This window comes from Chiloscyllium punctatum, chromosome 5 (genome assembly GCF_047496795.1).
Source record: "Chiloscyllium punctatum isolate Juve2018m chromosome 5, sChiPun1.3, whole genome shotgun sequence".
Classification (NCBI taxonomy): Eukaryota; Metazoa; Chordata; class Chondrichthyes; order Orectolobiformes; family Hemiscylliidae; genus Chiloscyllium; species Chiloscyllium punctatum.
Genome location: NC_092743.1, coordinates 42,015,627 through 42,031,180, shown reverse-complemented (window position 1 = coordinate 42,031,180; position 15,554 = coordinate 42,015,627). Strand labels below are relative to the sequence as shown.

At 52.3% G+C, this 15,554-nt stretch overlaps 5 non-coding genes across 5 annotated transcripts; 2 read left to right on the top strand and 3 right to left on the bottom strand.

Annotated features, from left to right (window-relative positions):
* The first annotated feature begins 1,577 nt into the window (after window positions 1–1,577).
* On the top strand, window positions 1,578–1,650 carry trnaa-agc (transfer RNA alanine (anticodon AGC)). Its single transcript has one exon. It is a non-coding gene; the product is annotated as a tRNA-Ala (tRNA).
* Window positions 1,651–1,931: 281 nt separating this feature from the next.
* Window positions 1,932–2,004, bottom strand: trnam-cau (transfer RNA methionine (anticodon CAU)). The gene has a single exon. It is a non-coding gene; the product is annotated as a tRNA-Met (tRNA).
* A 4,945-nt stretch (window positions 2,005–6,949) lies between these two features.
* Window positions 6,950–7,022, bottom strand: trnam-cau (transfer RNA methionine (anticodon CAU)). Its single transcript has one exon. It is a non-coding gene; the product is annotated as a tRNA-Met (tRNA).
* Window positions 7,023–12,355: 5,333 nt separating this feature from the next.
* trnaa-cgc (transfer RNA alanine (anticodon CGC)) lies at window positions 12,356–12,428 on the top strand. Its single transcript has one exon. It is a non-coding gene; the product is annotated as a tRNA-Ala (tRNA).
* A 281-nt stretch (window positions 12,429–12,709) lies between these two features.
* On the bottom strand, window positions 12,710–12,782 carry trnam-cau (transfer RNA methionine (anticodon CAU)). Its single transcript has one exon. It is a non-coding gene; the product is annotated as a tRNA-Met (tRNA).
* Window positions 12,783–15,554: the final 2,772 nt, after the last annotated feature.

Sequence of the window (15,554 nt, the reverse complement as noted above, 5' to 3'; positions counted from 1 at the left end):
ATAGAGTTAAGGAAAATCCAAAGGGTTTTTGCAAATACATTATAAGGACAAAAGGGTGACTAGGGAGAGAATAGGGCCCCTCGAGGATCAGCACAGCGGCCTTTGTGCCGAGCCGCAGGAGAGGCTGGGCCGATACTAAACGAGTATTTTGCATCAGTGTTTACTGTGGAAAAGGATAGAATGTAGGGAGAAGTACAGAATATAGGGAAATGGATGGTGACATCTTGAAAATTGTCCACATTGCAGAGGAGGAATGCTGGATGCCTTGAAGCGCGTACAAGTGGATCAATGCCCAGGACCTGATCAGGTCTGGGGGAAGCTAAGGAAGTGATTGCTGGGCCCCTTGCTGAGATATTTGTATGGTTGATATAAAATCATGAGGCGTATAGATCGGATAAAGAGAGAAAGTCTTTTCCCTGGGGTGCGGGAGACCAGCACTAGAGGGCAGAGGTTTAGGGTGAGAGGGAAAAGATATGAAAGAGAACTAAGGGGCACCTTTTTCACACAGAGGGTGGTACGTGTATGGAATGAGCTGCCAGAGGAAGTGGCGGAGGCGAGTGCAATTGCAATATTTAAAAGGCATCTGGGTGGCTATATGAATAGGAAGGGTTTGGAGGGATATGGCCCGCGTGCCGGCAGGTACGACTAGATTGGGATGGGATATCTGGTCGGAAAGGTCCGACCGAAGGGTCTCTTTCCGTGACGTACATCTCTATGACTCTATGACTCCTTTCAAGCAAAGTTTTCCCGCGAAGCGGCGCTCTAAACTGCTCGATGACAACTTACTATGTCAACGTCCGGACGAAGGAGTCTTCCATTCCTGTCGGAAAACTGCCTGTGGACTTCTCTTCGTTTCCTCTTCATGAAATCTGGCCTGCACGGGGTGTGCCACTTCCACAGTTGCACAAGTTGAACAGCAACGCATCCGAGCAGGTCAGCACTTAGGAAAGGCCCTACCGGTCAGACAGGGCTCGCGGGTGCTGCTTCAGACGAGTGGCGGTTGCTCTTTGCATCTCGGCCTGCTTGGCGTGTATCTGAAAGCAGCACTTTGCGGAACCTGACCGCAGGGCTGCAGCTCACGAGGATGAAGGAGAAGCCCTCTTTTTTCGTCTGGTAACAGCCCCAAGTGTTCTCTTTCTCCAAAATACACCTTCTTCTTCTTCAGAGAAGTCTGCCTGTTGGTGTGCTGTGACGTCTGCAGTTGCAAACCACGAGCAGCAGGGAGCCCTCTGGAGGAACACAACATCCACGCAGTCAGTCAGCACTCACTTGAACGTGTCGCAAGTCTCCAATCAGTCAGACAGCGCTCTCGAGTGCTACCTCACACTTGTTGTGACTGCTGGCGCCGATCGGTTCGTTTGGATTCTGGAATCTCAGAGCGTCTCGCTGGCGATTCTTTCGGCGGCACTGTGTTTTCCAGAAGACTTCGCGCACGTGCTGCTGCTGCTGCTCGGATGTGTCGATAGTCGCGTCGCGTTGTTTGGTTGAATACAGCGTGCAATCTCGAGAGGAAATCGCCTGCTGCTCTCAGCTCATCCTTCCGAAGCACCATGGGGGCTAAGCAAGTGCACGTTGTAGGGGAATTAGCTCAAATGGTAGAGCGCTCGCTTAGCATGCGAGAGGTAGTGGGATCGATGCCCACATTCTCCACAGTGCTTTTCCTGGGGACACGCTTGAGACGCAAGCAGTGTGACCCTCGCGTGAACCCTGCGTGTGGCTCCAGTCTTTGCTGCTGCACAGATAGCACGATGGTGAGTTCCCAAAATGCTGTGCAGAAAAAAAAGTTGAGCACGTGTCGCCCAGATGTTAAACCTTCCAGCAACGCGTTTGCTCTGGTGTGGTCAGTTCAAATCAGGCGTGAAGCCGTCCAAAGCAATTATTATTGCCCGCGGAGAGAAAGAAAACACGTCCGGTGACAAAGGCCACAGTCTTGCCTTCTCTGAGGATTGAACTCAGGACCTTCAGATTATGAGACTGACGCGCTGCCTACTGCGCTAAGAAGGCCAGCCGACAGCCGAGGCTCATACCGCGTGCCCAAATAGGCCGGTTTTCAAGGTGCCGCGAGCCACAGAGCAACCCTCGTCAGAAAGCTGCAGCTCCAGTGAGGCCAGGATATCGGCTTTCAATCCACAATCACGCACGTCGCCCGTTACATGCTGGGCTCTGGCCCGTGCAGAGACACGGCCCACTCGCGGTACCGCAGAGCCGTGGCGTCAGGAGCTCGGCAAAGCCCGGTATGTCTTGCGCTTGGCAGGCAACATTCGGCAAAGCCTTTCACTTCTTTGTCTCGATGGCTCCGCTACTGGAGAGCCACGTCACAGCGCACTAAGATCCTTTGCTCAGCACTCCATGCAGGCAAGAAGGGAGGTGCTTCCGTTTACCAAAAAGCCTAAGAAAATGAGGGTTTGCTTAAGGAAAAGAAGGAAGCACTTGTCAGGTATAGACAGGATAGATCGAGTGAATCCGTACAAGAGTGTAAAGACAGTAGGGAAATCAGGAGGGTAAAAAGGGGACCTGAGATAGCTTTGGCAGATAGAGTTAAGGAAAATCCAAAGGGTTTTTGCAAATACATTATAAGGACAAAAGGGTGACTAGGGAGAGAATAGGGCCCCTCGAGGATCAGCACAGCGGCCTTTGTGCCGAGCCGCAGGAGAGGCTGGGCCGATACTAAACGAGTATTTTGCATCAGTGTTTACTGTGGAAAAGGATAGAATGTAGGGAGAAGTATAGAATATAGGGAAATGGATGGTGACATCTTGAAAATTGTCCACATTGCAGAGGAGGAATGCTGGATGCCTTGAAGCGCGTACAAGTGGATCAATGCCCAGGACCTGATCAGGTCTGGGGGAAGCTAAGGAAGTGATTGCTGGGCCCCTTGCTGAGATATTTGTATGGTTGATATAAAATCATGAGGCGTATAGATCGGATAAAGAGAGAAAGTCTTTTCCCTGGGGTGCGGGAGACCAGCACTAGAGGGCAGAGGTTTAGGGTGAGAGGGAAAAGATATGAAAGAGAACTAAGGGGCACCTTTTTCACACAGAGGGTGGTACGTGTATGGAATGAGCTGCCAGAGGAAGTGGCGGAGGCGAGTGCAATTGCAATATTTAAAAGGCATCTGGGTGGCTATACGAATAGGAAGGGTTTGGAGGGATATGGCCCGCGTGCCGGCAGGTACGACTAGATTGGGATGGGATATCTGGTCGGAAAGGTCCGACCGAAGGGTCTCTTTCCGTGACGTACATCTCTATGACTCTATGACTCCTTTCAAGCAAAGTTTTCCCGCGAAGCGGCGCTCTAAACTGCTCGATGACAACTTACTATGTCAACGTCCGGACGAAGGAGTCTTCCATTCCTGTCAGAAAACTGCCTGTGGACTTCTCTTCGTTTCCTCTTCATGAAATCTGGCCTGCACGGGGTGTGCCACTTCCACAGTTGCACAAGTTGAACAGCAACGCATCCGAGCAGGTCAGCACTTAGGAAAGGCCCTACCGGTCAGACAGGGCTCGCGGGTGCTGCTTCAGACGAGTGGCGGTTGCTCTTTGCATCTCGGCCTGCTTGGCGTGTATCTGAAAGCAGCACTTTGCGGAACCTGACCGCAGGGCTGCAGCTCACGAGGATGAAGGAGAAGCCCTCTTTTTTCGTCTGGTAACAGCCCCAAGTGTTCTCTTTCTCCAAAATACACCTTCTTCTTCTTCAGAGAAGTCTGCCTGTTGGTGTGCTGTGACGTCTGCAGTTGCAAACCACGAGCAGCAGGGAGCCCTCTGGAGGAACTTTTTTTTATTTCAAAAATATACTTTATTCATAAATGATTTGATGGTCTGTACATTGGATCATGCCATACATATGTCCATATTTACAAACACAGATTCGACTTTATTCTTGTCCTTTACAATCCTGTGCATTTTTTCAATCTTGTATATATACATATATTTGGCTGAGGCATCAGCAGAGCCCAAAAAAACGTCTGTATGGGCCCCCTGTTCTTCTTTCGGCAGGCCTGACAAGAACAGAACTTTTTTTTTTATTTCAAAAATATACTTTATTCATAAATGATTTGATGGTCTGTACATTGGATCATGCCATACATATGTCCATATTTACAAACACAGATTCGACTTTATTCTTGTCCTTTACAATCCTGTGCATTTTTTCAATCTTGTATATATACATATATTTGGCTGAGGCATCAGCAGAGCCCAAAAAAAATCTGTATGGGCCCCCTGTTCTTCTTTCGGCAGGCCGATCTTACACAGTGGTCTTTCCCCACCGCGCCTTGGCGGCAGCTGCCCCAAGCTTCAGCGCGTCCCTCAACACGTAGTCTTGGACCTTGGAATGTGCCAGTCTGCAACACTCGGTCGGGGTCAACTCCTTCAGCTGGAAGATCAACCGGTTTCGGACCGCCCAGAGAGCGTCCTTCACCGAGTTGATGATCCTCCAGGCGCAGTTAATGTTCGTCTCGGTGTGAGTCCCGGGGAACAGGCCGTAGAGCACGGAGTCCCGCGTCACGGCGCTGCTCGGGACGAACCTCGACAAGCACCACTGCATTCCTCTCCAGACTTCCTCTGCATAGGCACATTCCAGAAGGAGGTGTGTGACAGTCTCGTCCCCCCCGCAGCCACTTCGAGGGCAGCGTGCGGTGCGGCAGAGAGTCCGGGCGTGCATAAAGGATCTCACAGGCAGAGCCCTTCTCACCACCAGCCAAGCCACGTCTTGGTGCTTGTTGGAAAGTTCTGGCGATGAGGCATTCTGCCAAATGGCTTTGACAGTCTGCTCAGGGAACCGCTCGACAGGATCCGCCCTCTCCTTTTCCCGAAGGGTCTCAAGGACGCTACGTGCTGACCACTTCCTGATGGACTTGTGGTCAAAGGTGTTTTTCCTCATAAATTTCTCCACGAAGGACAGGTGATACGGAACGGTCCAACTACTCGGAGCGTTCCGCGGCAGCGAGGCCAGGCCCATCCTTCGCAACACCGGGGACAGGTAGAACCTCAGTACGTAGTGACACTTGGTGTTTGCGTACCGGGGATCCACGCACAGCTTGATGCAGCCACACACAAAGGTGGCCATCAGGGTGAGGGTGGCATTGGGCGTGTTTTTTCCCCCATTGCACCGGTCTTTGTACATAGAGTCTCTTCGGACCCGGTCCATCTTTGATCTCCAAATGAATTGGAAGATGGCCCGGGTGACTGCGGCGGCACAGGTCCTGGGGATAGGCCAGACCTGTGCCACATATAGCAATACTGAGAGTACCTCACACCTGATGACCAGGTTTTTTCCCGCGATGGAGAGCGACCGTTGCCCCCATCTGCCTAGAGAGCCCTCTGGAGGAACTTTTTTTTTTTTTTTTTTATTTCAAAAATATACTTTATTCATAAATGATTTGATGGTCTGTACATTGGATCATGCCATACATATGTCCATATTTACAAACACAGATTCGACTTTATTCTTGTCCTTTACAATCCTGTGCATTTTTTCAATCTTGTATATATACATATATTTGGCTGAGGCATCAGCAGAGCCCAAAAAAACGTCTGTATGGGCCCCCTGTTCTTCTTTCGGCAGGCCGATCTTACACAGTGGTCTTTCCCCACCGCGCCTTGGCGGCAGCTGCCCCAAGCTTCAGCGCGTCCCTCAACACGTAGTCTTGGACCTTGGAATGTGCCAGTCTGCAACACTCGGTCGGGGTCAACTCCTTCAGCTGGAAGATCAACAGGTTTCGGACCGCCCAGAGAGCGTCCTTCACCGAGTTGATGATCCTCCAGGCGCAGTTAATGTTCGTCTCGGTGTGAGTCCCGGGGAACAGGCCGTAGAGCACGGAGTCCCGCGTCACGACGCTGCTCGGGACGAACCTCGACAAGCACCACTGCATTCCTCTCCAGACTTCCTCTGCATAGGCACATTCCAGAAGGAGGTGTGTGACAGTCTCGTCCCCCCCGCAGCCACTTCGAGGGCAGCGTGCGGTGCGGCAGAGAGTCCGGGCGTGCATAAAGGATCTCACAGGCAGAGCCCTTCTCACCACCAGCCAAGCCACGTCTTGGTGCTTGTTGAAAAGTTCTGGCGATGAGGCATTCTGCCAAATGGCTTTGACAGTCTGCTCAGGGAACCGCTCGACAGGATCCGCCCTCTCCTTTTCCCGAAGGGTCTCAAGGACGCTACGTGCTGACCACTTCCTGATGGACTTGTGGTCAAAGGTGTTTTTCCTCATAAATATCTCCACGAAGGACAGGTGATACGGAACGGTCTGGAGGAACACAACATCCACGCAGTCAGTCAGCACTCACTTGAACGTGTCGCAAGTCTCCAATCAGTCAGACAGCGCTCTCGAGTGCTACCTCACACTTGTTGTGACTGCTGGCGCCGATCGGTTCGTTTGGATTCTGGAATCTCAGAGCGTCTCGCTGGCGATTCTTTCGGCGGCACCGTGTTTTCCAGAAGACTTCGCGCACGTGCTGCTGCTGCTGCTGCTCGGATGTGTCGATAGTCGCGTCGCGTTGTTCGGTTGAATACAGCGTGCAATCTCGAGAGGAAATCACCTGCTGCTCTCAGCTCATCGTTCCGAAGCACCATGGGGGCTAAGCAAGTGCACGTCGTCGGGGAATTAGCTCAAATGGTAGAGCGCTCGCTTCGCATGCGAGAGGTAGTGGGATCGATGTCCACATTCTCCACAGTGCTTTTCCTGGGGACACGCTTGAGACGCAAGCAGTGTGACCCTCGCGTGAACCCTGCGTGTGGCTCCAGTCTTTGCTGCTGCACAGATAGCACGATGGTGAGTTTACAAAATGCTGTGCAGAAAAAAAAGTTGAGCACGTGTCGCCCAGATGTTAAACCTTCCAGCAACGCGTTTGCTCTGGGGTGGTCAGTTCAAATCAGGCGTGAAGCCGTCCAAAGCAATTATTATTGCCCGCGGAGAGAAAGAAAACACGTCCGGTGACAAAGGCCACAGTCTTGCCTTCTCTGAAGATTGAACTCAGGACCTTCAGATTATGAGACTGACGCGCTGCCTACTGCGCTAAGAAGGCCAGCCGACAGCCGAGGCTCATACCGCGTGCCCAAATAGGCCGGTTTTCAAGGTGCCGCGAGCCACAGAGCAACCCTCGTCAGAAAGCTGCAGCTCCAGTGAGGCCAGGATATCGGCTTTCAATCCACAATCACGCACCTCGCCCGTTACATGCTGGGCTCTGGCCCGTGCAGAGACACGGCCCACTCGCGGTACCGCAGAGCCGTGGCGTCAGGAGCTCGGCAAAGCCCGGTATGTCTTGCGCTTGGCAGGCAACATTCGGCAAAGCCTTTCACTTCTTTGTCTCGATGGCTCCGCTGCTGGAGAGCCACGTCACAGCGCACTAAGATCCTTTGCTCAGCACTCCATGCAGGCAAGAAGGGAGGTGCTTCCGTTTACCAAAGAGCCTAAGAAAATGAGGGTTTGCTTCAGGAAAAGAAGGAAGCACATGTCAGGTATAGACAGGATAGATCGAGTGAATCCGTACAAGAGTGTAAAGACAGTAGGGAAATCAGGAGGGTAAAAAGGGGACCTGAGATAGTTTTGGCAGATAGAGTTAAGGAAAATCCAAAGGGATTTTGCAAATACATTATAAGGACAAAAGGGTGACTAGGGAGAGAATAGGGCCCCTCGAGGATCAGCACAGCGGCCTTTGTGCCGAGCCGCAGGAGAGGCTGGGCCGATACTAAACGAGTATTTTGCATCAGTGTTTACTGTGGAAAAGGATAGAATGTAGGGAGAAGTATAGAATATAGGGAAATGGATGGTGACATCTTGAAAATTGTCCACATTGCAGAGGAGGAATGCTGGATGCCTTGAAGCGCGTACAAGTGGATCAATGCCCAGGACCTGATCAGGTCTGGGGGAAGCTAAGGAAGTGATTGCTGGGCCCCTTGCTGAGATATTTGTATGGTTGATATAAAATCATGAGGCGTATAGATCGGATAAATAGAGAAAGTCTTTTCCCTGGGGTGCGGGAGACCAGCACTAGAGGGCAGAGGTTTAGGGTGAGAGGGAAAAGATATGAAAGAGAACTAAGGGGCACCTTTTTCACACAGAGGGTGGTACGTGTATGGAATGAGCTGCCAGAGGAAGTGGCGGAGGCGAGTACAATTGCAATATTTAAAAGGCATCTGGGTGGCTATATGAATAGGAAGGGTTTGGAGGGATATGGCCCGGGTGCCGGCAGGTACGACTAGATTGGGATGGGATATCTGGTCGGAAAGGTCCGACCGAAGGGTCTCTTTCCGTGACGTACATCTCTATGACTCTATGACTCCTTTCAAGCAAAGTTTTCCCGCGAAGCGGCGCTCTAAACTGCTCGATGACAACTTACTATGTCAACGTCCGGACGAAGGAGTCTTCCATTCCTGTCGGAAAACTGCCTGTGGACTTCTCTTCGTTTCCTCTTCATGAAATCTGGCCTGCACGGGGTGTGCCACTTCCACAGTTGCACAAGTTGAACAGCAACGCATCCGAGCAGGTCAGCACTTAGGAAAGGCCCTACCGGTCAGACAGGGCTCGCGGGTGCTGCTTCAGACGAGTGGCGGTTGCTCTTTGCATCTCGGCCTGCTTGGCGTGTATCTGAAAGCAGCACTTTGCGGAACCTGACCGCAGGGCTGCAGCTCACGAGGATGAAGGAGAAGCCCTCTTTTTTCGTCTGGTAACAGCCCCAAGTGTTCTCTTTCTCCAAAATACACCTTCTTCTTCTTCAGAGAAGTCTGCCTGTTGGTGTGCTGTGACGTCTGCAGTTGCAAACCACGAGCAGCAGGGAGCCCTCTGGAGGAACACAACTTTTTTTTTTATTTCAAAAAATATACTTTATTCATAAATGATTTGATGGTCTGTACATTGGATCATGCCATACATATGTCCATATTTACAAACACAGATTCGACTTTATTCTTGTCCTTTACAATCCTGTGCATTTTTTCAATCTTGTATATATACATATATTTGGCTGAGGCATCAGCAGAGCCCAAAAAAACGTCTGTATGGGCCCCCTGTTCTTCTTTCGGCAGGCCGATCTTACACAGTGGTCTTTCCCCACCGCGCCTTGGCGGCAGCTGCCCCAAGCTTCAGCGCGTCCCTCAACACGTAGTCTTGGACCTTGGAATGTGCCAGTCTGCAACACTCGGTCGGGGTCAACTCCTTCAGCTGGAAGATCAACAGGTTTCGGACCGCCCAGAGAGCGTCCTTCACCGAGTTGATGATCCTCCAGGCGCAGTTAATGTTCGTCTCGGTGTGAGTCCCGGGGAACAGGCCGTAGAGCACGGAGTCCCGCGTCACGACGCTGCTCGGGACGAACCTCGACAAGCACCACTGCATTCCTCTCCAGACTTCCTCTGCATAGGCACATTCCAGAAGGAGGTGTGTGACAGTCTCGTCCCCCCCGCAGCCACTTCGAGGGCAGCGTGCGGTGCGGCAGAGAGTCCGGGCGTGCATAAAGGATCTCACAGGCAGAGCCCTTCTCACCACCAGCCAAGCCACGTCTTGGTGCTTGTTGGAAAGTTCTGGCGATGAGGCATTCTGCCAAATGGCTTTGACAGTCTGCTCAGGGAACCGCTCGACAGGATCCGCCCTCTCCTTTTCCCGAAGGGTCTCAAGGACGCTACGTGCTGACCACTTCCTGATGGACTTGTGGTCAAAGGTGTTTTTCCTCATAAATATCTCCACGAAGGACAGGTGATACGGAACGGTCCAACTACTCGGAGCGTTCCGCGGCAGCGAGGCCAGGCCCATCCTTCGCAACACCGGGGACAGGTAGAACCTCAGTACGTAGTGACACTTGGTGTTTGCGTACCGGGGATCCACGCACAGCTTGATGCAGCCACACACAAAGGTGGCCATCAGGGTGAGGGTGGCATTGGGCGTGTTTTTTCCCCCATTGCACCGGTCTTTGTACATTGAGTCTCTTCGGACCCGGTCCATCTTTGATCTCCAAATGAATTGGAAGATGGCCCGGGTGACTGCGGCGGCACAGGTCCTGGGGATAGGCCAGACCTGTGCCACATATAGCAATACTGAGAGTACCTCACACCTGATGACCAGGTTTTTTCCCGCGATGGAGAGCGACCGTTGCCCCCATCTGCCTAGTTTCTGTCTCATCTTCCTGATCCGCTCCTCCCAGGTCTTGGCACACGCCCCAGCCCCCCCGAACCAAATACCCAGCACCTTCAGGTGGTCAGTCCTGACGGTGAAGGGGATAGAGGATTGGTCGGCCCAGTTCCCGAAGAGCATGGCCTCGCTCTTGCCTCGGTTTACCTTGGCCCCCGAGGCCCGTTCGAACTGGTCGCAGATGCACACGAGTCTGTGCACGGACAGCGGATCCGAGCAGAAAACAGCGACGTCATCCACGTACAGGGAGGCCTTAACCTGCAGGCCCCCGCTGCCAGGAATAGTCACCCCTCTCAGGCTCGCATCCTTCCTGATGGATTCGGCAAATGGCTCTATGCAACACACAAACAAGGCGGGTGAGAGGGGGCATCCCTGCCTGACTCCAGATCTTACAGGGAAGCTATCTGATTCCCACCCATTGATTGAGACTGCACTGACAATGTTGGTGTAGAGCAGTCTGATCCAATTTCCGATTCCCTCCCCAAAGCCCATTTTGGAGAGGACATCCCTCATATATGTATGCGATATCCTGTCAAAGGCTTTCTCCTGGTCCAGGCTGATGAGGCAGGTGTCCACCCCCCTGTCCTGCACGTAGGCGATCGTATCCCTGAGGAGTGCGAGACTCTCAGAGATCTTCCTGCCCGGTACAGCACAGGTTTGGTCCGGGTGGATCACCGATCCCAGAGCAGACCTGACCCGGTTGGCGATGACCTTTGACAGGATTTTGTAGTCTGCATTTAACAGTGAGATCGGTCTCCAATTTCTAATTTCCTCCCTCTCCCCCTTCCGCTTGTAGACGAGGGTGATGATGCCTTTCCTCATGGATTCACTCATGGTACCTGCCCGAAGCATACTGACATACACCTCCAGCAGGTCCTGGCCGATCAAGTCCCAAAGAGTGGAATAAACCTCGACCGGTAAGCCGTCGCTTCCGGGAGTTTTATTCTTTTCGAAGGACTCGAGGGCCTTGGTCAGTTCATCCAGAGATAGCGGCTGGTCCAGCCTCTCTCATGTTCCGTCATCTAGGACCTCCGTGATAGAGGACAGGAACGACTGGGAGGCCGCGCTGTCGGTCGGCTTCGAGTCATACAGGCTGGCGTAGAAGGATTTGCTGATCCTCATGACGTCAGCCTGAGATGACGTTACCGAGCCATCTTCTTTCTTCAGGCTGCTGAGCACGGAGCTCTCTTTGTGCACCTTCTGGAAGAAGAAACGTGAGCACGTCTCGTCCTGCTCCACCGAGCGGACCCTGGACCGGAAGATTATCCTGGAGGCCTCCGAGGCAAAGAGCGAGGCTTGCTGGCCCTTCACCTCCTTGAGGTCCTCCGTGACATCCACCCCCATCGTCTGCAGCAGGAGCAGGTTCTGCATACTTTCCTGGAGCTGGGACAGTTTTCCCCGCCTCTCTCTCGCCTCCTGGACACCTTTGAGGATAAAGAACCTCTTGATGTTCCCTTTTACCGTTTCCCACCAGTCCGCTGGAGACTCAAAGAGGGGCTTCACGGTTCTCCAACCTGCGTAATCCCTCTTGAGCTCTTCGATGTTTCCCGGGGTCAACAGCTTAGTGTTCAGTTTCCACGTTCCCTTGCCCGCCCGCTGTTCGTCCTGTAGGTGACAGTCGGCCAGCAGGAGGCAGTGGTCAGAGAAGAACACCGGCTTGACGTCGGTGGATCTGACCGAGAGCGTTCGGGACACAAACAGGTAATCTATCCTTGAGCGGATAGACCCGTCTGCCCGTGACCAGGTGTATCTACGCTGCGCTCCATCTGCAGGGGCGCTGAAGACGTCGTGCAGCTTGGCGTCTTTGACCGTTTCCATCAGGGCCCTGGACGTAGCGTCCGGTTTACTGTCCCCCCCGCCGGATCGTCCATCAGCATCAATGTTCCTCTGGAGGAACACAACATCCACGCAGTCAGTCAGCACTCACTTGAACGTGTCGCAAGTCTCCAATCAGTCAGACAGCGCTCTCGAGTGCTACCTCACACTTGTTGTGACTGCTGGCGCCGATCGGTTCGTTTGGATTCTGGAATCTCAGAGCGTCTCGCTGGCGATTCTTTCGGCGGCACCGTGTTTTCCAGAAGACTTCGCGCACGTGCTGCTGCTGCTGCTGCTCGGATGTGTCGATAGTCGCGTCGCGTTGTTCGGTTGAATACAGCGTGCAATCTCGAGAGGAAATCACCTGCTGCTCTCAGCTCATCGTTCCGAAGCACCATGGGGGCTAAGCAAGTGCACGTCGTAGGGGAATTAGCTCAAATGGTAGAGCGCTCGCTTCGCATGCGAGAGATAGTGGGATCGATGCCCACATTCTCCACAGTGCTTTTCCTGGGGACACGCTTGAGACGCAAGCAGTGTGACCCTCGCGTGAACCCTGCGTGTGGCTCCAGTCTTTGCTGCTGCACAGATAGCACGATGGTGAGTTTACAAAATGCTGTGCAGAAAAAAAAGTTGAGCACGTGTCGCCCAGATGTTAAACCTTCCAGCAACGCGTTTGCTCTGGTGTGGTCAGTTCAAATCAGGCGTGAAGCCGTCCAAAGCAATTATTATTGCCCGCGGAGAGAAAGAAAACACGTCCGGTGACAAAGGCCACAGTCTTGCCTTCTCTGAGGATTGAACTCAGGATCTTCAGATTATGAGACTGACGCGCTGCCTACTGCGCTAAGAAGGCCAGCCGACAGCCGCGGCTCATACCGCGTGCCCAAATAGGCCGGTTTTCAAGGTGCCGCGAGCCACAGAGCAACCCTCGTCAGAAAGCTGCAGCTCCAGTGAGGCCAGGATATCGGCTTTCAATCCACAATCACGCACCTCGCCCGTTACATGCTGGGCTCTGGCCCGTGCAGAGACACGGCCCACTCGCGGTACCGCAGAGCCGTGGCGTCAGGAGCTCGGCAAAGCCCGGTATGTCTTGCGCTTGGCAGGCAACATTCGGCAAAGCCTTTCACTTCTTTGTCTCGATGGCTCCGCTGCTGGAGAGCCACGTCACAGCGCACTAAGATCCTTTGCTCAGCACTCCATGCAGGCAAGAAGGGAGGTGCTTCCGTTTACCAAAGAGCCTAAGAAAATGAGGGTTTGCTTCAGGAAAAGAAGGAAGCACATGTCAGGTATAGACAGGATAGATCGAGTGAATCCGTACAAGAGTGTAAAGACAGTAGGGAAATCAGGAGGGTAAAAAGGGGACCTGAGATAGTTTTGGCAGATAGAGTTAAGGAAAATCCAAAGGGATTTTGCAAATACATTATAAGGACAAAAGGGTGACTAGGGAGAGAATAGGGCCCCTCGAGGATCAGCACAGCGGCCTTTGTGCCGAGCCGCAGGAGAGGCTGGGCCGATACTAAACGAGTATTTTGCATCAGTGTTTACTGTGGAAAAGGATAGAATGTAGGGAGAAGTATAGAATATAGGGAAATGGATGGTGACATCTTGAAAATTGTCCACATTGCAGAGGAGGAATGCTGGATGCCTTGAAGCGCGTACAAGTGGATCAATGCCCAGGACCTGATCAGGTCTGGGGGAAGCTAAGGAAGTGATTGCTGGGCCCCTTGCTGAGATATTTGTATGGTTGATATAAAATCATGAGGCGTATAGATCGGATAAATAGAGAAAGTCTTTTCCCTGGGGTGCGGGAGACCAGCACTAGAGGGGCAGAGGTTTAGGGTGAGAGGGAAAAGATATGAAAGAGAACTAAGGGGCACCTTTTTCACACAGAGGGTGGTACGTGTATGGAATGAGCTGCCAGAGGAAGTGGCGGAGGCGAGTACAATTGCAATATTTAAAAGGCATCTGGGTGGCTATATGAATAGGAAGGGTTTGGAGGGATATGGCCCGGGTGCCGGCAGGTACGACTAGATTGGGATGGGATATCTGGTCGGAAAGGTCCGACCGAAGGGTCTCTTTCCGTGACGTACATCTCTATGACTCTATGACTCCTTTCAAGCAAAGTTTTCCCGCGAAGCGGCGCTCTAAACTGCTCGATGACAACTTACTATGTCAACGTCCGGACGAAGGAGTCTTCCATTCCTGTCGGAAAACTGCCTGTGGACTTCTCTTCGTTTCCTCTTCATGAAATCTGGCCTGCACGGGGTGTGCCACTTCCACAGTTGCACAAGTTGAACAGCAACGCATCCGAGCAGGTCAGCACTTAGGAAAGGCCCTACCGGTCAGACAGGGCTCGCGGGTGCTGCTTCAGACGAGTGGCGGTTGCTCTTTGCATCTCGGCCTGCTTGGCGTGTATCTGAAAGCAGCACTTTGCGGAACCTGACCGCAGGGCTGCAGCTCACGAGGATGAAGGAGAAGCCCTCTTTTTTCGTCTGGTAACAGCCCCAAGTGTTCTCTTTCTCCAAAATACACCTTCTTCTTCTTCAGAGAAGTCTGCCTGTTGGTGTGCTGTGACGTCTGCAGTTGCAAACCACGAGCAGCAGGGAGCCCTCTGGAGGAACTTTTTTTTATTTCAAAAATATACTTTATTCATAAATGATTTGATGGTCTGTACATTGGATCATGCCATACATATGTCCATATTTACAAACACAGATTCGACTTTATTCTTGTCCTTTACAATCCTGTGCATTTTTTCAATCTTGTATATATACATATATTTGGCTGAGGCATCAGCAGAGCCCAAAAAAACGTCTGTATGGGCCCCCTGTTCTTCTTTCGGCAGGCCTGACAAGAACAGAACTTTTTTTTTTATTTCAAAAATATACTTTATTCATAAATGATTTGATGGTCTGTACATTGGATCATGCCATACATATGTCCATATTTACAAACACAGATTCGACTTTATTCTTGTCCTTTACAATCCTGTGCATTTTTTCAATCTTGTATATATACATATATTTGGCTGAGGCATCAGCAGAGCCCAAAAAAAATCTGTATGGGCCCCCTGTTCTTCTTTCGGCAGGCCGATCTTACACAGTGGTCTTTCCCCACCGCGCCTTGGCGGCAGCTGCCCCAAGCTTCAGCGCGTCCCTCAACACGTAGTCTTGGACCTTGGAATGTGCCAGTCTGCAACACTCGGTCGGGGTCAACTCCTTCAGCTGGAAGATCAACCGGTTTCGGACCGCCCAGAGAGCGTCCTTCACCGAGTTGATGATCCTCCAGGCGCAGTTAATGTTCGTCTCGGTGTGAGTCCCGGGGAACAGGCCGTAGAGCACGGAGTCCCGCGTCACGGCGCTGCTCGGGACGAACCTCGACAAGCACCACTGCATTCCTCTCCAGACTTCCTCTGCATAGGCACATTCCAGAAGGAGGTGTGTGACAGTCTCGTCCCCCCCGCAGCCACTTCGAGGGCAGCGTGCGGTGCGGCAGAGAGTCCGGGCGTGCATAAAGGATCTCACAGGCAGAGCCCTTCTCACCACCAGCCAAGCCACGTCTTGGTGCTTGTTGGAAAGTTCTGGCGATGAGGCATTCTGCCAAATGGCTTTGACAGTCTGCTCAG